General features: G+C 44.8%; 1 long non-coding RNA gene across 1 annotated transcript in view; it reads right to left on the bottom strand.

Moving 5' to 3' along the window:
• Positions 1–4,586: 4,586 nt before the first annotated feature.
• The window catches only part of LOC306644364, a 75,135-nt gene continuing 56,761 nt past the window's right edge, over positions 4,587–22,960 (bottom strand). The window contains exons 2-3 of the long non-coding RNA XR_013759358.1: positions 10,928–11,008; positions 4,587–6,770 (exon numbers count right to left, since the gene is read on the bottom strand). This is a non-coding gene — a long non-coding RNA (uncharacterized lncRNA). The remainder of the gene's footprint in view (positions 6,771–10,927; positions 11,009–22,960) is intronic.

The raw sequence follows: 22,960 nt of genomic DNA on the forward strand, positions 1-22,960 counted from the left end.
TTGGATGCTGAGCTCAGCCAGCACCATCTTAGTCTCAGCACCTTCCCTCCTCTTCAGGCTAAGGAAAAAAAAAAAAAGTGCATACATCAAAAACAATTGCAGAGCATTTATAACAGAAGCATCCAAGAGTTCATTCTCTAGTATCAGGGGGTGGAGGAAAGAGAAGGCAGGATGACGCCATGGATAAGGCCCTGGACTTGAGACCAGAGCCTGGACTGGGGAAATGGCTCTGGCCAACTAAGGGGGAACTTAGGAGTCTGGATTCAGGATGATGCTTCCTTCTGGTTTGCCAGCTGTGTGCTTGCATTAGGTTGGCAATTCCCCCTCTCCAGACTCCTGCAGTGCGGAGGTTTCCCCAGCTTCTGTGTCTTCTAGCACAGCCAGCGGAAGTTCCCCTGAAGCCTCCTGGGGTAGGTTATTTATTTATTTTGGTTCTGTTATATTAATCTGATTTTACATTACCTTCTGCCAAGAAGTCCAAGATCAGAAGGACGGAATTTGACCATGATTCTGTGTCCCTTGGTCAAAGGTGGTCCCTTGATCAAGACCTCTGTGTGCCTCTGGAAGGCACCTTAGTTCCTCACACAGACTTTCCCACTCGACTGGTCTTCTGATCAACCTGTCACTCCAAACTCCATCAACAGATAATAAGAAAATGAGTGCTCTGAGACTCAGCGGATTCACAGCACTCTGGTCCAATATCCCAGCCACTGCTAGCCTGTGCTGTCTCCTGGGACCCCAACTGTAGAGCCACTGACAGGAAAGATGGAGGATCCTGAAGCCCATGTTTGGCTACTCTCCATTTCACAATAGAAAAATTTAAAAAACAAACAAAAAAATAAAAAACCAGGATGCAGTTTGCCTGCTGCCTCCTGATACATTTCTTTTTTATGCCAGAGGTTTCTTAGAATGTAGAAAAGCATGCTTCAGCAAAGGGAGGCCAATTTTCAAAACCACTCATTTGGCAAATACACCAGCTCTCAAGCTGGAAAGACCTGCTTCTGATTCCTCGCAGTTTACCTAATTCAAAAGCAGTGGTAATCCTGTTTTAAAAAAAATTATCAGTTCTGCCAATAGCCTTGGGCTTTACTTGCTGCCACAGTGCTGTGCGTGGAGGGAGAAATGGTGATAACGGGTCTGATGCAGTGGAAATGCACCGTGGTCCACGGGGAACAGGAACGTCTGCTTGAAGAGCTACCGGGCACAAAATTTATGGCACCCTTTACTTTACAACTGCAGGGCTCTCACTATAAATGCTTTTGTGGGATCAGCCATTTATTCCTTGGCTAATAACCTATCCATCCAAATAGCAAAGTCTGAATAAAGGTTTCTATTCCTAAAAGGTGCAGCGTTTGACCAGACGACAATCAACATAACCGCACTTTACTATCACCAGGTCAACTTACATGATAAATTCTGCATTGTTTTATGGATCGAGTTCCCCAGCATGACAAAGACCTTGGAAGAACACCAGCACTGTTAAAAAGTGGGCGGGCGTTGGAAGTCTACAGGAATCTCTATAAATCTTCTTTCCAGCATTATAAAACGATGTGTCTTCAGCATGTTCTTCCTTCCTTGATGTAGGACTACATGTGCTTACCAGAGTAAAATCCACGAGGGACATCAATGCTGCAGGAGATCTGGCTAAAGCCATTCTCTTCTAAGTCATACATTTGCAAGGAATTGACTAATTAAATCATGCCGCAGGTCTTCGTTCAGCAGGAAAATGAGTTGGCTAATCTGAACTCACACAACAACAGTAGAAGCAGGTACCTTCCCATGGGACCGTTCTCTGGAGTCCTGCAGAGCACTCTTACTTGTTTGTATTTAATGTCTAAGGTGATGCACTCTTTCTCCAACCTCATGGTAAACGCATGATCAGCATGGAATGATCCTGTAAGAAAACCCATGTCCAGCATGGACCTACGGACTGCACTGCTGCTGTTGCTGGTACGTATGGCTGTGTGCTTTCCCCAGGACCACAAACCGGGTGATGTGGAACAACAGAAATGTGTCATCTCACGGTTCTCACAGTTAGAGGTACACAATCAAGGTGTGGGCAGGGTTGGGCTTCCTCTGGGCCATAGGAGGCACTCCGCCCCAGGGGTGGCAGTCTTCCCTGTTCCTTGGTTGACAGCCACATTGCTCTGATCCCCCTCTGTTGCCCAGGGCCATCTTCCCTCTGCACACCTGTATTCTCCTGGGGCGTCTTCCCTTCTGTCTCTCTTCTCTTGCATACCCAGGGTTCTACTGGGGAGAGGTCAATAGTGGACGTGGGAGCAGATGCCACTGGCTAGCCATAAGAGCCCCATTCTGTGTCTGACATCACCTTGACAAGTCCACGTGAGCTCAAGGGACTTTGGTCCAGAAACAGTCTTGTCTTTATACCCAGAATCGCTGTGTACTGGGGAAGATGGCGTTGACTCAATTCTTAATGGCTGAGCCACAATATCAGTGTGCTAATTTTTAGTGGGAAATCAGTGTCAGACAGACTGAAATGTTCATTTTAATGTGGGTGTGAATTCATGTCTGAGGCTGAACTACACAGGCAGTGAACTCAGAAAACGTCTTATGAGAATGGAAATTAAGCAGGAGGAGTCACTTGGTGATTCAAACAACATATTACCTGAGCTTGGTACTGCCATCTTCTCCGACTTGCTGCTTGTAAAAAGTGCATAATAAAATGATCACATCTGACATCTATTGCAAAATTACTTTGTGTTAAGCATCATGCTGAATACTTCTCATACATTTCCTTTCATCTTCTCACAATGGTAGGAAGTCGGCCGTGCTCTCATTTCACAGAGAAGGAAGAAGTCTGCTGAGTCTTTGCTGACAGTGCACAGTCAATAAAGGGCAGACCCACGATGGGACTCTGGCCAGATGGTTTCCAGAAGCCAAACTTCACCTGTCGCACTGTCCACGGGGAACCTCTGCTTGGGATGGTGGTGGTCGCACTGCTTGCTGTCCCTCTCTGCCAGCCTTCACTGTTCTTCCCTGACTCTGTGTTCAGGATCTTTCTTGACAAATGCTAGTTAGTTAGTATCTGTGAGTGGTCCAAAGAGAAAGCTCGCTAGTCGTGATTCTGACGTGAAAGAATTTTGTTCTTAATGTTGACGTATTGCACACAATACAACCCTGTGCTCAATAACTGGTAGCAATAAGTCTTGGAAGAAAAACGAAGCCACCTAAGAGGCCGCAGGGTGACACGGTGACGATGTTGGAGAGTGTGGTCAAGGGACAGTGTCTGATGGCAGCCTAATGCAGCCAGAGGAGATGTGAGAAACGCAGGAGCAAAGGCATCTTGTGCCACCCGAGGAACAGCAGCGTGAATGTCACTCAGGAAGGGGAGGAGCCGGGAGAAGTGGGAAGGGAGCCCACCCAGTGCTGGGCCTGGGCCCTGCCAGGCCTTCTCTCTGGTCTCTCGCGGGATGCAAGCAGACGGAGGCCTTGAACGAAACGCCCCGCACCGGGCTTGTGTGCCTGCCCCAGTACCTCCCTCCTCCTTCCCGTTGTTAGGAATCCAAGCTTCTGCACGGTGGGGGCCAAGCGGCAGCACGGCGAGCGAGGGAGGACCAGAGCGCTCACTGTACCCCGTCAGCCCGCGCCACCACCCAGGAGTGTGCGAGGAGAGAGCACGCTCACCTTAGCGGATGCCCGCCTTGGAGGACAGTTACCCCGGGCATTTTTATGAATCGTCCCTGCCTCTCCAGCTCCAAGTCTGCGCTCCCCCCTCTGAGTACCATTTCACTTACAGCCTTTAAACAGCATCAGCACTTGGCTGTGCCTCAGTTATTGGTGGGATGCGGCTACCCAAGCACCCTGCAGGCCCGTGAAGAGGTGCGCGATGTGACTCTTCATCTTAATCACACATCCATAGAAACGATTCCATCCCGGACACCTACTCTACCCCAACACTCCTTCAGGTCTTTCACTTGTGTTAAAACTCACTTAATGCTTACAGCAAAGCTGCCAGTTAGGTCTGTGGCACTCGGAATTTCTAAGTGAAGAAGGTTTGACCTCTGACCTCAGCCAGGACACAGACCACACACTTTGCTCCAGCATCTGCTTTTCCACCAGGACGCCCGGTCGTGTTGCTAGCGCTGGGCTTGGCCCACACTCAGAGCATGTTTCTGAAAGCAGTTGTTTTATTTAGGGGTTGAACAGCCGCTGATCAAACTCTGTAGCAGTGCATCCATGTGCATGCCAGAAAGAACCGGACAGGAAATAAGAAGACAGGAAGAAGAACACATTTAGAATGTCTAGAATATGTTACTCCATCCCTCAAGGACCTCGCCTACAGATGATCCACCTAGAAACGGCCTCTGCGTGCAGTCAGCGGCTTTTCCTGGCATCTGGACCTCGACCCTCTCATTGCAGCTTGGGTAACAATCCAGGCGCACTGATGTCATTGTCTTTTTCCTGGTGATAGTTTCACTCAGGCCTGGAGCTTCTATCCTGTTCTACATTTAGCCTTCAGATTTTATTGTCCTCAGCTATAACATAGGCATGTCCCCTGGGCTGTTTTTTGAACAGAAAAAACAAATAAGATATATGTAGAAAACAAACGAGATATATGTAAGAAAACAAATGAGATATATGTAAGGTGATTTAAAAATAAAATATAAGACTGAAGTTTCTAGCATTAACAGATCAATTTTCTGAAATCGCTGGCATTGGCTGTGTGGACCTTCGCACCCCACCACGTGCATCGTTTCCCCCTTGCTGGGCTACGTAACCCCTTGGCAGCTATGCTCAATCCTATCTGCTCGGAATTTTGTTTTCCATCTCCCTAGTAAGTGTAAAGAGACTACATTTTCTCTCCGCGTTCCTTGATGCAGTATAAGTTAAAAATGTAAAAATTGTTACCCAAGAAATAGCAATTCAACCTCAAAATGCTAGTGAGGAAATGTACAAGATACAGAGAGAAAGCATGTTCTTGCTTCTCAATTACCTTTCAATAATACCACCAGATATCCTACCAGTGTTTTTGAAGCACCTGCTATGCGGTTGACGTGTTCTGTTAGGCGACTGGGACATAGGGAAGAAGATAGATAAATCCTCCTGTGTGTCCTACTGTCTAGAGGACAGCCAGCACAATAGGACAAATTCTGATACCGACAACATAAGAAAATTCCATTCAAGACGAGAGAAAATTAAACTCGAGATGAGAGAATGAAGAGTTAAAGAAGAGGCAGAGGCTGCTCTCTCGAGAGTTTCCACAAAGATCTCTCTGAGATCAGAAAGGTAAGAGACTCGTCACGTGACTGTCTGGAACACTGTCTAAACCACAGAACTGCACATGCACCCGTCTGTGCTGAGTGGAGTGGGGGTGTTGCAAGAACAGAGGGAAGATTCCCTGGTGGGGCTGCAGTGCAGCCTGGAGAAGGGCCGGAGGTAGTGGAGGGGTCTAGGCGGTAGAGCAGCCTGCAGACCAGGACGAGGTATTTGCATTTTATTCTTATTGCACAGAGAAGCCAGCTGTGGTAGCAGGTGATTAATCAAGAGTGTGTTATGGTAAGACTCTGTGTTCCCAACAGATTGCTCTGGCTATTGTGTGAAGAGCTGTAGGGAGTAGGCTGTGGAGAGGACACTCCAGCATGCAGGGCTGCAGTTGGGAGCAAATCCTGAGAGGAATTCATGTTCAGGAGGAGCATCTGCAGAGGAAAAACTAGGCAAACTAGAAGTGTCCAAATATGTTTTCTGCTCCTTCTACATGATTGAAAAGAAACTGCCTAAAGCAGTAATTATAAAATCATGTTGATGGGCATATACTGTACAAGAATGTCATTTTCATGATACAAGCTCATATGAAGGGGTGAAAATGGAACTTTGTAGAAGAAAAGTTTGCACACAATGAAAATTAAGTAGATACCATGTGGACTAGGTGTTATAAATTAAGAAGCTAATTGTAACTTCCAGGAAAATCTCTGAGAAAACACTTCAAAATATATAGTAGAATAAACAACAAGAAATTTAGAAAGTTCCATAAAATATGTATTTAACATAAAAGAAGTCAAGATAGAGGAGCAAAGGAGAATTTAAGAAGACAAATATTGAAATTGCAGACACAGATCTCATCTTGTCAGTAATTACATTTAATACAGATGGATTAAACACTCCAATCAAAAATAAATGGTGGAAGAAAGGATTAAACAAATGATTTATCCACAGTAGTGTCCATTTATCTGAAACTGAACTTTCCACGTGTTCAATTACCTGCAGTCAAACACAGTCCAAAAATATTAAATGAAAAATTCCAAAAATAGATAATGCGTATGTTTTACAGTGCATGGTATTATGCTCGATATCCACCTGCTGCACCTGGATGTGAATGAGCCCTTTGTTCAGCATGTCCACCCTGTATATGCTACCCACCTCTTGGTCATTCTGTAGCCATGTCAGCTGACAGACTGCTGGTGCTCAGGTGGCCTTATTTTCCATAATAATGGCTTCAAACCACAAGAGTAGCGATGCTGGAATTCAGATATGCCAAAGAGAAGCCATAACATACATCTTTTCAGTGAAACGTTCACTACTTAGAAAAGAAAAGGAAAAAAAAAGTATGATAAAATTTCCAAAATCTATGGTGAGGGCAAATTTTCTACTTGTAAAATTGTGAGGAGAGTAACAGTTGTGCTAGCTTTGCTGTTGCACCTCAGATTGCCAACGTCGTGGCTGTGGTGAGTGATAAATGCCTGTTTATTCATGTCATTTCACTTCATCTCTTAGATACCAGCAGAAAAAGAGGGAGGACAGTGTGCTCCAATCTGTGGAGAGACAGAGGGAGATCAGATGCTGATAACTTCATTACAGTGTGTTGTTTCAATTGTTTTATTTTTTATTAGTTGTTTTTATCTCTTACCGTGCCACTTTATAAGCTAAACTTGCTGTGGCTGTGCATGCATAGGACAGTCCATGGCATGCGTGGGGCTAGGTGCCGCCCAGGTGTCAGGCTCAGGAGCACACCTTCTGTGGATGAGGAGCACTGCAGCACACGCTGTCTATGAAGGACACATGAGGTACACTTCATACCAAAGGCTTGAAGAGGCTAAAAATAAAGGTGACAAAACTACAGGCCACGAACATGAGGACCATGAGGGAACTGGAGAGGCCATGCTGTCCTCAGACAAAACGGAGTCTAGACAGAATTGGTAGGGACACTAAGAAGGACATTTCACAAGGACAAAAGGGCCATTCCTTAGGAAAACTTGTCTGCCTTGAACCACTGGGCCCCCAAACCCAAGAGGGAGATGTGGCAGGATTGAAAGAAGAACTGGCCTTCAAGAAACAGTGGCAGACTCAATGGCCCTTTGTCAAGAATGGATATAAGAGCTAGGGAGAAGACAGAAGAGGGAGAAGATAACCCGAGCAGCACCGGGACTCAACTAGATCTGACCAGTAAGCGCAGAACGCACAGACTGTTCTCCACAGCAGGTCACGTGCTGACCCATAAACCAGTCTGCTAAAGCAGTCTTATTGTTTGTTTATATTGGAATAAGATTAGAAATCAATAACAAAAGGAAACTTGGGTAAATATTTCAAATACGATGAATTTAAATACTACACACCTCAATAACATATGGTCCAGAGGAAAAAGTCACAAATAAGATTAGAATGTACTCTACATATTTTTTTAGAATATACTCAGATTATGGGAAAAGAAACAACATAAAAACATTTCTGGAATATAGCTAAAGCAGAACTGAGTAGGAAAATTATAGATATGAATGCCTTTTTAAAACTGAAGAGAAATTTCTCATAAACATCTTAATACTCCTCTTAGAAAACTAGAAAAATGAAATAAACAGCAGGAAATAGACATACCAACAAAACCAAGAGTTGGTACTTGACAAACCAGATTAATCAAAGAAAACAGGGAGAAGACTCTTCAGTTTTATAAAAATAAAGAGATTGAATCAATAATTGAAGAAAAAGCAAAACACCCCACTTAGAAAATACAGGCCCAGTTGCTTTGTAAGTTATTTCTACCAGATGTTTAAAATCTTTTACAAGCTATTGCAAAGCTGAGGTAGGAAGGAAACACTTACCCTCTAGTTTTGAGGTCAGTGTTACTCTGATACTAAGACAATGAGACATTGCAACGAAAAAAAAAAAAAAATATAGACCAATATCTTTATAAAAGCAGATGCAATAATCCTCCACAAAATACCATCAAACTGAGTCCCGAAAATACATAAAATGTGATACACCATGACCAACTGGCATTTAACACAGGAATGCAAGGTTGGCTCAACATACCAGAAATGATAAGTGTAATATGCCACATTAATATAATAAAGGGAAAATACCCCATCATGATCACACAGAGGACAGGGAAGGATGACAACATTCTACTCCCTTCCACCACAATACTCAGCCACAGGACTAGGGAAAAGCTTGCTCAGCATGATAAAAATATCTGTCAACAGAGGCGGGGGTTGGGGGGGCGAGAGAGAGAGAGAGAGAGAGAGAGAGAGAGAGAGATAGAGAGAGAGAGAGAGAGAGGGAACTAAGATAATGCTTAGTAAAGAAAGACTGGGGAAAATGTTTTGCCTTAAATCAGGAACTTTCACTCTCACTACTTTTCTTAAATATTGTAGTGGATGGTCTGGGCAGGAAAAAGAAAAAAATAGAAGTCATCCAAATTGGAAAAGGAAAAAATAGTAAAAGAATTTTTTTTGCAGATGGCATGATCTTCTATATTAAAAAATTAAAGAATACATATAGATGATTATATATAATAATGAGTGATGGTACAAAACATAGGATTAATATAAAAATAATTACACTTCTGCACATAATAATAAACAGGTGAAACATGAAATTAAGAAAACAATTTCATTTAAAATAGCGCCTAAAGGAATAACATAATTAGGATAAAATTTAACAAAACGCAAGTGTTGTTTGCTGAGAACTGTAGAAATAAAAGAAAACCTACCCAAAATGAAAGACTGCTTTTATTCATGGATTAGGAGAGGTAACATTGTTAAAAATTACAAACTGATCTACAGAGTCAGCGTGACCCATACCAAACTTCCAGCTGATGTTTTAAATAATAAATTAACAAACTCATCCTGGAATTTGTATTGAGAAGGGACCAAGAATAGTCAAATAATGTTTAGAAAAAACAAAGTTGAAGCATTCACATTCCCAAAGCTGACGGCAGTGTGGCATTACATCAGATTAGAGGTACAGAGCCACAGACGGGATCAAGATTCTGCTTCCTTCTTTGCATGGGTGGAAGTTCAGTTTTCTATCATTATTTGTTGAAAAAATATTTCCCTATTTAATGTTCTTGATACCTTGTGAAAAATCAACTTACCATGAACATACAGGAGTATTCCTGAATTTTATTTTGCATTATCTTCCACAATTAACTCAAAATTCATCAGAGACTTAACTATAATACTAAAACTGTAAAACTCACAGAATAAAGCATCAGGGTAGAACCCTGTAACTTTGATTTAGGTGATGGTCTCTTAACTACAACACCAAAAGCCCAAGTGATTAAATTAATTTGGATGGATTTATCTGTGTCTAAATTAAAAGCTTTTTTATTTCTAAATAAACCTTCAAAACCTGAGGACAGTTTACAGAAAGGCAGAAAATATTTTCAAATCATATATGCAATATGGGACTTGGATCCAGAATACACGCATGAATAATTCTTACAGTTCAACAATAAAAAGATGAATAACCTGATCTTTAAACGAAAACGTATTGGAATAGACATATTTCCAAAGGAGAAAGGCAATAGCAAATGTTGGCGGGGAAGTGGGGAATTTGAACCCTGGTCTACTGCTATCATAGGAGCAAAATGGCACAATCATTCTGGAAAGTATGTTAGCTTCTGCGAAACGTTAAGCATAGAGTTATCACACTGCTCAGTGTCCTGCACAAGAGAACTGAAAACACGTCCACACAAATACCTGGACAACAATGTTCATGTCCGTGTTCTGCTGGGCAAAGAGGAGGAGCAAACCAAATGTGCATGGACCGAGGAACGGATGAATCGATGTGCTCCACCCATACAGTGGTGATTCATTCAGTCAAAAAGGAAAGGAGTATTGATATTGCTACCTGTGTGGACCTTGAAAGTACACTAAAAGAAGGAGTCAGCAAAATACGATCTCATGATGCACAATTCCGTTTATAGGAAATGTCAGGCACAGCTGAATCTGTGCAACAGAGTGTGTGGTTGGTGGTGGGGGTTGGTGTGGGAGGAGCCACAGCTACTGCTGTGAGTACAGGGTTTCTTTGGTGGTGGTGGGGTGGTAATATTAGATAGCGGGCAACTGTGGATATCATAATTTTTAAACATTGACTTTTATAGTTTAAAATAATATTTTTTATGGTATATAATCTACATTGCAATATAAACTATTATTTTTTAAAAAGCATGTATTTATTAGCTCACCAGTTGGTAAGTCCAGCTGGAATCTGGCTGGATTCTCTGCTCAGGGTCTCATAACGTCACAACTGGGGAGTTGGCAGGTGGTGTTCCACTGGAACCTGAGCTCCTTTTGCAGGCTCATTTTTATCCCTGGATTAATTCAGGTCTTGGCAGTGAGTAGGTCCCTGTTTCTTTATTACAGTCAAATGGGGCCTCTGTCACTCCAGGGGTTTCCCATTTTCCAAGCTTCCTTCCCCCATTGTCTCAAAGCCCCCGATGGAGAATCTCCTTCTGTAAAATCCCTTACATGCTTGGGACCTGGTTTTCAGGATGACACTTGTCTCCTGGCAGGCCTCATCTGCCTGGACCAGTGCTGGCCAGGATGGGCTCTCGTTGCTAAACCTGCTGTGCCATGTGATCCACCCCAGTCAGGGGAGCTTCCACCCCATTTACAGTCCTGAGCATCCTCTGGTGTGCAGGGCAGGAGTTCATCCATCCTCTCTTCCCCCTACCTCGCCCCTGTTGCTTTACCTCCTCCTGACGTCTGCCGATCACTCCAAGCTCTCCTCTTCAGGATTGCCCTGCGGATGTTCTTGAGTACCACCACACAACCTAACACAGAGAAGAACATTTAATACTGTCCTGAAAGTAGTTTAGCTGAAAACCCAAGGTGACAGGTCCATAGCCCTCACTCTCAGCCTGGGACATGGAGTGACACCCCTGGGGCTGCTTCACGCCTAGTCTAAGCACGGTGCTGAATTTTATCAGCCTCTAGGAATGGTCCTGTGGCTGTTCTAGGACAATCTTGGTCTCATTTCGCATATTCAGAAACTGAGCACTCAGAATTACTTGTGCTTGTATGTAGGTGATGGTGAGAACATGTGTGGGCGGGAAGACAGATGACTGACAGAAACGTTGCTTTATTGCTGCTATTGCTTCACCCTATTCTGCTCAAAAATGGGAAATAGCATGGAAGTCAACAGAACATAGTGGAAGTCATCACTGATGTGCACAGGTCTGCTGCTGATCCAGCAGCTTCCCGGACCTGGCCCTCTCTCTCTCCTGTTTCCTGTTCCCTACCCCTTCCATTGGGGTGGATTTATCCACCATATGCCTGGATTTTGAAAGCCTAATGGCAGGGAAGTCTAATCGCAGCCACATGAAGCCCAAAGGGCTTGGCTTAGTGACAAGGCCTCCCTGCAAGAAGCACAGACCTGGCCAAATGATCATAATTGACCCAGACTATGGTCAAAGAGCACTTCAGCTCTGCAAAGGGATTTTATTCACCAATCATGATCTCAGATAAAAACTAGGGATCTATGTGTCTTTGAAGAAAGGTTTTTGCCAATTTGGCAAATGGTCTTAGGCTCAGCTCTCCCAGTCATATAATGGAGGCAAATAAAACTAACCCCATTTTTTTGTGAGTTAAATTTAAGAGACATGTATTGTTCAGAATATATGTTTACTTATAGTTTTAATAAAGAACAAGCAATGTTTTCATAGATTAAAAAACATCACTATGTGCCAGTTGGGGATTTTATTTATGATACATTGTGCAAATCCTAAAACAACCCTTTGAGAAACTTCCATACTATTCTTTTGCAAGACAGAAGGGGAAGCTATCCAAATAGCAGTGCTGCTTTCGAACACTGATCTTACACAAACAAGCTCTGCAGCCTGCAGTTGGCATAGGCTGCTCATTCCCTCCGTCTAGACCACGGGTCTCTGTTTCATTCTGTCACACTGACTTGTTGCCTTTCCATAAGCTTCCTAAAGAAATGCTCATTTTTTTTCAAAGAAACTTGAACATTTTACTATTGTGCTTCTTTTTCTAGAGGAAACGCCTTTTATCACCAAAGGTGCACTGACTCATTGGGTAATGCAGAGCGCTGAACACGTGGAACAGGTGCTTTCTGAACAAAACCATCCAACTGTTCATAATGCACCAGTAATTGCAAGTTTTCTTTCTAAAGAAACACCTCAGAATATTTTCAGATGAATATCTCATGTCACTGAGAATTCAGGTGACAAGCACCTCATTTTCTTCAAAAAGTAGCTAGACTCCTCCTTCAGAGAAATTGCTAAGAAGTACTCAAATCTCCTTCTCAGATCCTTGATCTGTCACCTGTCTTTGAACTTTAATTAAGGGAAGCCCAGACTCCATCAGAGCTCGGAAGGGAGGAGGGGAAGCAGGGAGTGCCCCAAGAGTCGCTGCTGTATCTCAGTCACCTCTATAGTGTTCTGGGAACCTCAGGGAGAGGGTGGGAGTGTCTGCCAAGAGGGGAGACTGAAAACTTGTCCCTACCCCAGGGCAGCATGCAAATAAGCGGCTAACACTTGAAGAGCGCCCAGGAGGTAGGCAGATGCCACCTGGGTTCCACCTGCCATTGGCTGTGGACCTGTCTCCCCAGTAGGAGCCAGCGCTTCCTGGGAGGGTCCGCATCACCCCAGAGATGTGTCTCCCTTCTCTACGAGGGCTGTCCTTCCACTGGGAAGGTCTGTGCTTCCCTCAGAGGTGTCTGCCTTCCTGTGGAGAGCTGCTTCCCTTCCACACTCTGGAGCAGCAGCAATGCCTGTGCCTTGGGTCTCCCGGCTGAGCCTGAACCGTGGGGTAGTGAGCATTTCAACCTAGCCCTGAGACCAAGTGCTGATTTAGACCAGGTGGAGTTTTTAATGACTGAAATAAGTTCATTTTTAATGCCTGGACATGATAACAAACTCTGAAAACTGCCCAGTCAGAAAAGGGAAAAACCAAACATAGTAATACCTGAGTTCAAAGACAGCAATCAGAGAAAACAATTTCTTAACTTTCCTGTCAACGTCAGCCCATGACACTTGGAGCCAGTCATGTGTGCTCAGAAATGCCTTCAAATAGAAAATACTCTAGTGGAAACAGTAGATAGGAACATGCCCTCAAAAGTTCTGGATTTCCGTAAAAAAACATCGTTTGTATTTACATCCATTTGTCTTCCGATCCTGCCTTCTCTACCCTTTCCCATTTCACTAATCTGTTTCAGTTCAGAATATTATTAAGTTCCTACTATGGATTCAGTACTGTGTTATGGGCATACAGGAAGCAGAGGCCATCTAAGAAGAACTGGACTCAAAATAAAGATTCAATAATTTAAAACAATGGATTAGTAACCATATTAAATATGTCAAAGACTGGATATAAGGTGAAGAACACCAAATCTTCAAAATGTGTGTTATAGTTATTTTACTGTTGAAAAATGTCTCTGTCGATGGCCAGTGAGGCCCAAACCAGGTTACTGAAAAAGGAAAATAGGTAACTTGGTTCATCTAGACATTTTTAAAGCCAGCGATTATGTACTCCTCTAGCAAAACAATTAATGTCATTAAAACAGGATGTTAGGACCAAAGAATATATTCTGAAGTTCAGGGCGGTGAATTTTAACCTTAGCTCCACATTAATTGCCTATCAGATCCTGAGCAATTCTTTTGACGTCCCCGAGCCTACTTTCTCATGGATAAGCAGAAGGTCTAAACCTAAACATACATCCCCAGGTTTTCAAAGTCAAAGAAGAAGTGCTATTTCCTGTTTGGTAACCTACATATTTTAATGCTTAGGTTGGGTCTTTTCCATGACAATTCCAGAAGGTAAGCAAATTCACTCATATCAAGCCTCCCACTGCAGTTTTTCCAAAAGATAAACTGAATTTTAGGGTAACAGATGTTTGCTTATTGTAGGAAGACAGGGCTGTGGAATCCTGGCAGCCTGGGGCATTTATTTGTTTCCAAGCAGAAGCATTTGAGACATTCTGACTATTTGTAAGGAGTCATAGGTTCTGTCTGTAAAAACGTGGCCTCTGTCCATTCTGTCTTCTCCTCGGCATGAGATCACTATAGCAGTGATCGTTTAGGGAAAGGTAAATTCAGTAAAGGCTGTTTGAAGGACACCTACCACTGTCAAAAAATATGGCTGTTTTTAATGAGGCATGCTCTTTTCATCTGAAGTTGCATTTCATCAGCAGGGTAAGTTTTTCAGATTGTTATGTTCTGGGTTCTGCAGGTTAGCTAGCTAATCTCAAATGTGATTGGCATGCACAGTCTCTTAAACCTGTCAGGCCACCTTGCAATTAGGCAGAATGCCACCCTAGCAGATGGCATGAATGATGCCAAACAGCCCATACTCATATCAGCCCTGAGCACTCAGAGAATTTCCTCTCGCAGAACGTCAGATTGCGGGTCTGTCGCGCCGTCAGCAATGATGCATTTCATGTTACACATTTTGGAAAAAATCATACTGTTTTCATTTATGGCCAGATTTGGAACCAGAGAATCACAGACGCAGAGATACTCAGGGTTAAGAGGTACTTAAAAGGCAATGAATGCAACACAGCTTTTGCTGCTTCATTCATTCACTCATGCACCCAGCAAATACTGAACATCCATGACCAGTTAGACGCCGTCCGTCTATCTACCAAACCATTTGGCCATGCCGTTGCCTAACTCATTTTGGCCACCTCTGCTAACAGGGACCTCACTACTGCCATGCTCATTATCCTTGTCACCCTCCACTAACTAGCATAATGTTGACAACATCCTCTTACCCTCCAACATCCAGATGCAGATCTGCTGCTCTATATGAATGGGTTCGCAGACAAAACGCAACCAGTGCAATGACTCTGAGTGGAATCTCAAAGTTGGCTAGTAGCTTTTCTTGGACTATTAATGACTCACTACTGGAGATTATCATTTCTTCACTTTGTTTACTTTTCATAAAGTCTAACAACCTTTGCAATTCTAAGAGAGAACAACAACAACAACAAAAAGTCTACGGTATTGAAAGTGTCCTCACTGTGACCTGTGTAGTGAGGTGATGCAGGAACAGCTGCTTCAGTACCAGGTGCATTTAGATCACAAAACTCCATTTACCAGTTTGGTGCCTTGGTGAGCTACTTCATCTTCCTGAGGCTTCATGGCCTCAGCTGTGAAGTGGAGACACAGCTGCAGTGTGTGACATACCTAGTCCCTCTTTTAGCATTCATATTCTGCAACCATGTGTGCATGCTTCATGCTCGGACACGTTCCATTCATTACGGAATGTGAGGAATTCACCTCAAACCAGGTAAACACTACTTATTGCTCTTGAGCCCTGGTAAAACAACTTGTTTGACCAGTACAATGTACAGACAGCATGTGTGAAATGAAGGAGAAACATAAAACTCTGGGCATGAAGTAAACTCACAATCAAATGCAGGCTTGTCTGTCTATATCTGAAGAGGGTACACCACTGTTCAGCAAAGGTCCCCAAAGAAAACCCACCACAAGAAAGAAAACTTTGAACCCATGTACTGAGGTCATTAGAATATAGGAAGCACTGTTTGGCCTGCTTTTAGGACCTGCTCACCTTCCCAAGGCCCCATTCTCCTGACATTGCCAGGTGGCAGGTGTGCCAGAATCCAGTGCATGCTCCTACATTTGCCTCCTTCCTCTGCACTGTTTTCTGTCCTTGCTCCAGGCACCTTAGATTACTGGATGGAGACTAGAGAGAAAGGGTCTTCTCCCAAGAGGCCTATCCTGTGGTCCAGACTCCAAGGACCAGGGTGGCTCCCACGCAGAGAGGGTGCATGAGGGTGTGAGCACACGTGAAGGCTGCTCTATAGCGGCCTCCTGGAGACTGGGGGACTTGAGGCCCAACAACTGCCAGGAGCTTGAGGCCCAGGCAGGGCCACCCTTGGAGGAAAAGGCACCAGTGGTGGCAGCTGTGGCTGGGGGCCTTGCAGCAGGGAGGTGCTTTGGGCACCTTGGTGTGGACCTTCCCCATCGCTGTGAGTATGCATGATGCTCTTAGCCAGATGGTCTTACGGGATGGATTGCATCTCCTCAAAGTGCACATGTTGATGTCCCTGTCCCATGTTGATGTCCCTACCCCCATGTTGATGTCCCTATCCCCATGGTGATGTCCCTATCCCCATTTTGATGTCCCTGTCCCCATGTTGATGTCTCTGTCCCATGTTGATGTCCCTATCCCCATGGTGATGTCCCTATCTCCATGTTGATATCCCTATCCCATGTTGATATCCCTATCCCCATGCTGATGTCCCTATCCCATGTTGATATCCCTATCCCCATGTTGATGTCCCTGTCCCATGTTGATGTCCCTATCCCCATGGTGATGTCCCTATCCCCATGTTGATATCCCTATCCCATGTTGATATCCCTATCCCCATGTTGATGTCCCTATCCCATGTTGATGTCCCTTTCCCATGTCAATGTCCCTATCTCATGTTGATGTCCCTTTCCCATGTCAATGCCCCTATCCCATGTTGTTGTCCCTGTCCCATGTCGATGTTCCTATCCCATGTCAATGTCCCGGTCCCATGTTGATGTTTCTGTCCCATGTTCATATTCCTATCCCCATGTTGATGTCCCTATCCCATGTTGATGTTCCTGTCCCATGTTGATGTCCCTATCCTATCCCCATGTTGATGTCCCTGTCCCATGTTGATGTTCCTATCCCATGTTGATGTCCCTATCCCATATTGATGTTCCTGTCCCATGTTGATGTCCCTATCCCCATGTTGATGTCCCTGTCCCATGTTGATGTCCCTGTCCCATGTTGATGTTCCTATCCCATATTGATGTTCCTGTCCCATGTTGATGTCCCTATCCCCATGTTGATGTCCCTATCCCCATGTTGATGTCCCTGTCCCATGTTGATGTCCCTGTCCCATGTTGATGTTCCTATCCCCATGTTGATGTCCCTATCCCATGTTGATGTCCCTGTCCCATGTTGATGTCCCTATCCCATGTTGATGTCCCTATCCCATGTTGATGTTCCTGTCCCATGTTGATGTCCTTGTCCCATGTTGATGTTCCTGTCCCATGTTGATGTTCCTGTCCCATGTTGATGTCCCTATCCCCATGTTGATGTTCCATGTTTTATTTGTGCTCTTATATGGAAATAGGGTCATTGGAGAAGTGATCAGTTAAGATGAAATCATGCTTGAGTAGAGTGGGTGGCTAATCCAGTCCTTTATAAATGGGAGAAATCTGGAGACTGACACACTCAAGAAGCACATCTCCTGAGGATGAAGGCAGAGCTATTGCTGAGGAGCGCCGGAGATGGCCGGCAAGCTGTCGGAAGCCAGGAAGGAGGTCCAGAGCACATTCTCCCTCAAAGCCTTGGGCAGGTACTCACTCTGCCCACACACTGATCTTAGACTTCAGCCTCCACGGCTGGGAGAGGGCAAGTGTCTATTGTTTAAGCCACCATTTTGTGCCTCCTTGTGACATCATCCTAAGCAAACTAACACGGATGGGAATAGACCTTCCTCTCACCCATAAAGCAGGGCCAGAGAGAAGTTCAGGTGCTCTGGGACAGCAGAGCAATTGCCTCAGGTGACACCAGGGATCCCCTGATGGGACGAGAGAGTGGTTAAGGATATTTGAAGAACAGCAGCTTTCATATGTATGTAGACAGAGCCAAAGAAATCTGTTAACTGTCTTTATCAATCCCAGCTTTACCAATCGGTTTGTAAGGTCCTCACACAAGCAGTCACCACCATGCATGCCCCACCATGCACCATCAGTCTTTGAAGCTCATCAGATCTGCCCTGGTGATGGCTCTCCTATCTTTCTTCTTCACTCCTACTGTCCTGTGTTTTGGAGATGTCACCATTTCTTGCCTTGACCAGCGAAACTATGTTCTGACTGCTCCTCTAAAGTCCAACCTTCCCAAATACAAATGCTATAAGTGCATTGAGGGTTCTGTAAAGTACACATGATAAAACCCTTAACCTAAATGTGAAACTGCAGGAATCTCTTCTCTCCAGAATATGCGTGCTTAAAAATCCAAGCTGCTGACTGAGCTCAGATTTTCACACCCATTCCGTGATCCAGGGAGCCTGGGTTCATCTTTGTAAAACCAGAGAGTGATGACCGTATCTCCTTCTAGTCTGGTGGGTGGAATGAATTTCCCATTAGAGAGCACCTGGAGTACCATTTAACACAGAGTTGCTTGATAAGTAACAAAAGCCTCTGTAAGTGTCTCATGTTTCAGGTCTCCGCACTCCGCACTCCGTTACAATCACTCCAGAATGCTGGCACTTCCAGGACAAATCGAGTCATATTGTTTCATAGATGGCTGCCATGGGCTTCCCAGGCCTCTATCTGCCTTGAAAACTGATTTATTTTTTAAATGCCTGGGGTCTCTTCATGAAGCCTTTCCTGCCTACAGGTAGACTCCGTCACACGCCTGCCTGTGTTCAGCACAGTTCTGTAGAATTCTTTCTTGGCAGAGGACACCACACAGCAAGAGTCGACTTAGGTTTTCCTCCCAGGGGCCAGGGATTTGCACTTGACCAGCCTTAGAAAGTCCTCACTGCACACATTAAAAATAAAATCCGTCTCGTTTTTATAACCAAAGGTAAAATTTCTATGTCTTGTCCTCCGATGTGATCAGCTCAGGACAAACTTCCTGATGCAGTAGTTAAGAAATAATAGATTTGGTAATGTATTCTTAAGAACTGCTGCGTTCAGACCCTAAGTGACAGAACCAGGAACAATGGCTCAAGTCTTCCAGTAGTCAGGTTAGACTGGTCATCACTGTGACCAAAATACCTAACAAGAACAACTTAGATGGGGGAAGAGATTTTGCCTCACAGTGTCAGGGGATTCAGGTCAGCTGTCAGTGGATTGACCCACTGGTGAGGACCAAGCCCTCTTGATCCAGTCCCTTCCCCAAAGCCCCACTGCTGCACAGGTTGCTTTGGGGACCAAGTCTTCAGCACATGATTCTTGGGGGACACTTCAAATGCAAACCACAGCAAAGGTCAATATCCCAGGCTGGTTTGACATAAGCACACAAGTGTGAGAGCGTTGGTTAGAGCTGGGCACGAAAATCCAGCAAGAAGCAAGCCCCTCTCTTTTCCACCTATGTTCTTCTCAAGTGGAAGTCATCATGGGATCATCCTCACGTTCCTCAGAGTGTGAGAAAAACAGAGCAAGTTGTGAGTTCAGTGTTCTATTTTGCAATTCTGTGCTCTTTTCCCAAGAGCCTTGTGTATCTTGTTTGAAAGAAACGGGAAAGAAAGTGGAGCTGGGGCCTCCCCGCACAAGGGGAGGATCATCCTGCCAGGGTCCCCCTTGTTCATGAAGGGGAAGAACAATGCCTGTGGGACTCGGGTGCAGATGGCATTGCCCACACCTCCGAGGCCGAAAGGGTGGATGGCCACTTGTGACCAACCACAATCAGGCGTTCAGAAACACCTGAGGCGTCACTCAGCCTGGGTTCCTCTTCCCGTCACATCCCGCGCCAGCATGAGCGTCTGCTCTCAGTACTGAACGCAATTGCAAATATTTGTGAGCCTCACTGAAGGTGGCAGTTTCTTCCTGTCAAGTCTCCAAAGCCTAAGACAGGTCTGAGCTTGACCTATGTTTTGTACTACATATACAAATATGCAGAAATAATGTCAAGAAGTGACTAAGATCAGAATTAGCCATTACACACCATCAGGAGAGTGTTTGGTGAGCTTCTGGCTTTTCTTTTATATCTACCATAGTTTCTTAAAGTAAAACTCAACTTTAAACATTCATTGGGAATGCAAACTCTTATTCTAAATAAACACAGGATCAGGCACTGGGCAGACATCAATTTGAAAAGTAGTGTCCTAAGCCTTAGAACTTCTGCTCACTCTGATTGATGGTCTATGGGAACATCGGCGATTTAATGAGACATTAGGTAATTTTCAAAATATTAAAATATATGTGAAATCCAATGCAAAACCCCTGAAAGAAAGAGAGCAGAGTGCATGCTGAATTCCTGCATGCTGATTATTGTCCTAATGATTCAAGGGTGCCACCCTGGGAGTGCTCGGCAGAGGGCCTGGCACACACTGGCCTCGGAGAGTGCCGCTTGCTGCCCTGTGGCAGAGTCTGCACACACCCTCCCTTGCACTCCTTCCTGCAGTAGGGTCTGGGACGTGGCTGTCCTGCTGAGCAGCTCAGAATCTTCAGGTTTGTTGAAGGAACGGCACTTACCTCAAGTTCAAGGGCAAATACCCATTTTTTGGCAAAATATCAGAAGATCATAAGTACTTCCTAGGGGTACAGTTAAAAAGCAGAGAGAGTGAGAGAGAAAGAAAGAGAGAGAGAGAGAGAGAGAGGCCCGCAGCTTATCTATAGTGCACATGGTAAGTGATCCACTGCTGTGCAGCTGAACCCTGTTCTCCCACCGTGGGTACAGGACTGTCTGTCTGCTCAGACCGCCTTTGGTTCTAAGTCACATCTCTGAATTTTAAACATGTAGCCCGCTCCTATACCTGGGCCAACCTCAAATTTTGCAAGTGTTGCCTATTTAAAGACAGAGTGAGAAGAGTTCTCCTCTTTGACTATTTTTCTGACACTGATCTGAGATTTTATATATGCACACATATGTATATATTTGTGTATATAAATACATATTTATATATACATATATGACTTTCCTGATAAATTCAGATGAACATGAGCTTCTGTAAAAACTAACCTCAGGCTGGTGCCTGAGAGGACAAAGCCTCTGAGTGAGCCACTGAAAGCCACCGTGCTCTTCAGACGCATTCACAACAAGGACAAGGTCGTCAGAACTAAAAGAACAGTGATTTCTCTTTTTCTTTTTTATGCACTGGTCAGTGCTTCTCAGAACACAGATAAGAAAGGGCCTCCTCCCCTTCCCTGTCCCCAGCAGAGGGATCCAACCCAGCACATCCTGGCACAGGTCGTGTCTCCTGAGCCGCCAGAGCCATGGTTGCCAACCATATACTTCTGTGTGCATGACCAGCCAGCTGCCGACCTCCAGGAGGGAAAAACAAAGAGGAAAGGAGGCAGGTGTGTGGAAGGAGGCCTCGGAAAGTTCAGACCAAGGGAAGGACGGAGCAGGAGGCAGGAAGGTGTAAGACGCAGGGAAAGACGAGAAGACGCAGAACACACGCCAGAGGATGAGGGCGGCCCTCAGGGAGATGCCAGCGGCACCTGCCGTAGGCAGGGATGGAACCTCTCAGTCGAAAGCCTGGGGGGCTTCTGTGCAGGAAGTGCTTGACCCATCCGCCCACTCCTCCGACCCTGCATTCATCGGACAGATCTTTACAGGCAAGTGGTGCCTTCCAGGTACTGTGTCAGGCTGGGGCACAGCTTTGTCCTGCTGTCGAGGACTTCAAACTCTAGCAGGAGAAGGACTGTAATCTAGCAAACCAGCAAAGAAGTAGGACACTCCTCGTTAGGGGTTCCCCGGTCGTATCTTAAGGGAGGTACCAGGAGCGAGGGTCTCGATTCCTTCAGGCGTGTGTGTGGAGACCCCTCCGCCCGAGGCAACGATACAGGTGGTAGGGCCACCGAGAAGTGACGGCAGCAGAAGCTCCGTGAGGGCGCGGACCTCCGGAGGACCTAGCGCCTCTGTAGGAAGAGGCCACAGAGCAGCCTGTTCTCTCCATCGCGAAAGACGCCTCGCCAGAGCCAACCAGGCTGGCGCCCAGACTCCAGCCTCCGGAACCAGGAAGCACAGACCTCTCTTGCTCAGAAATCACCCAACCACAGCGACTTGCTGTGGGAGCCCAGCGGATGGAGATGGTGGGAGAGGGCGAAGAGTAAGGCTGGGACGGGCCTCGGGGAAGGCCAGGCCAGCTCCCTCTCTCTGCCTCCGCGATGCTGTCCCAGGACAGCATCGCTCAAAGCTCCCAGGCGAATTTTCAAAACTCCAATGTCTCGAAGGAAGAAAACACTTAGAGGTTAGGAGTCCAAATGCAATGTCCATGACCACTGTTTTCATTATACTTTTCTTCTTCTTTTTTTTTTTTTTTTTTTCAAAAAAATTAAAGAAGAAAGAAACTTAGGAATGAACTAACGGGGTAAGCCTTTCCCAGTGTCTGCCTCTAATGATTCCCTTCATCCTGCCCTAGATCTCTAGTGACAACCTCTTTATCACATGTGTTTCTTAATGACAACAGACAATCCAAGGTCAGTTTGAAGAGTAAGCCATGGGCAGGTCCAAATGCGACATGGAAGATGTGTGCTGGACTCCGTTCCACAGCGGGCCGGGGCAGATCCACTGATTGACTTCCAGCTTCCAAGCGCTCTTTTTTTTTTTTTTTTCTAATTGAATAACAAATTTTTATTTATTCGAGAAGTTTGTTTCCTTAGACTATAGTTGTTTTAAAGAGTCTCACCGAAAAAGCGTTGAATTTAAAAAATTCCCTGCCTAAATTCTATTTAGCTAATCCCTGGTAGTCTGAGTTGGAAATTCTGTTTTTTTTTTTTTTGTTTGTTTCTTTGTTTTTTAATAATGTATTTTTTTTATTGTAAACAAATGGGATACATGTTCTTTGTTTGTACATGGCGTAAAGGCATACCATTTGTATAATCATAAATTTACATACAGTAATGTTGTTTGATTCATTCTGTTATTTTTTCCCTTCCCCCCATCCCTCCCACCCCTCTTTTCCCTCTATACAGTCCTTCCTTCCTCCATATTTGCCACCCTCCCTAACCCTAACTCTAACCTTAACACTAACCCTACCCTCCCCCCATTATATGTCATCATCCACTTATTAGTGGTATCATTCGTCC

This window comes from Sciurus vulgaris, assembly GCF_902686455.1.
Source record: "Sciurus vulgaris genome assembly, chromosome: 14".
NCBI classification, from domain to species: Eukaryota; Metazoa; Chordata; class Mammalia; order Rodentia; family Sciuridae; genus Sciurus; species Sciurus vulgaris.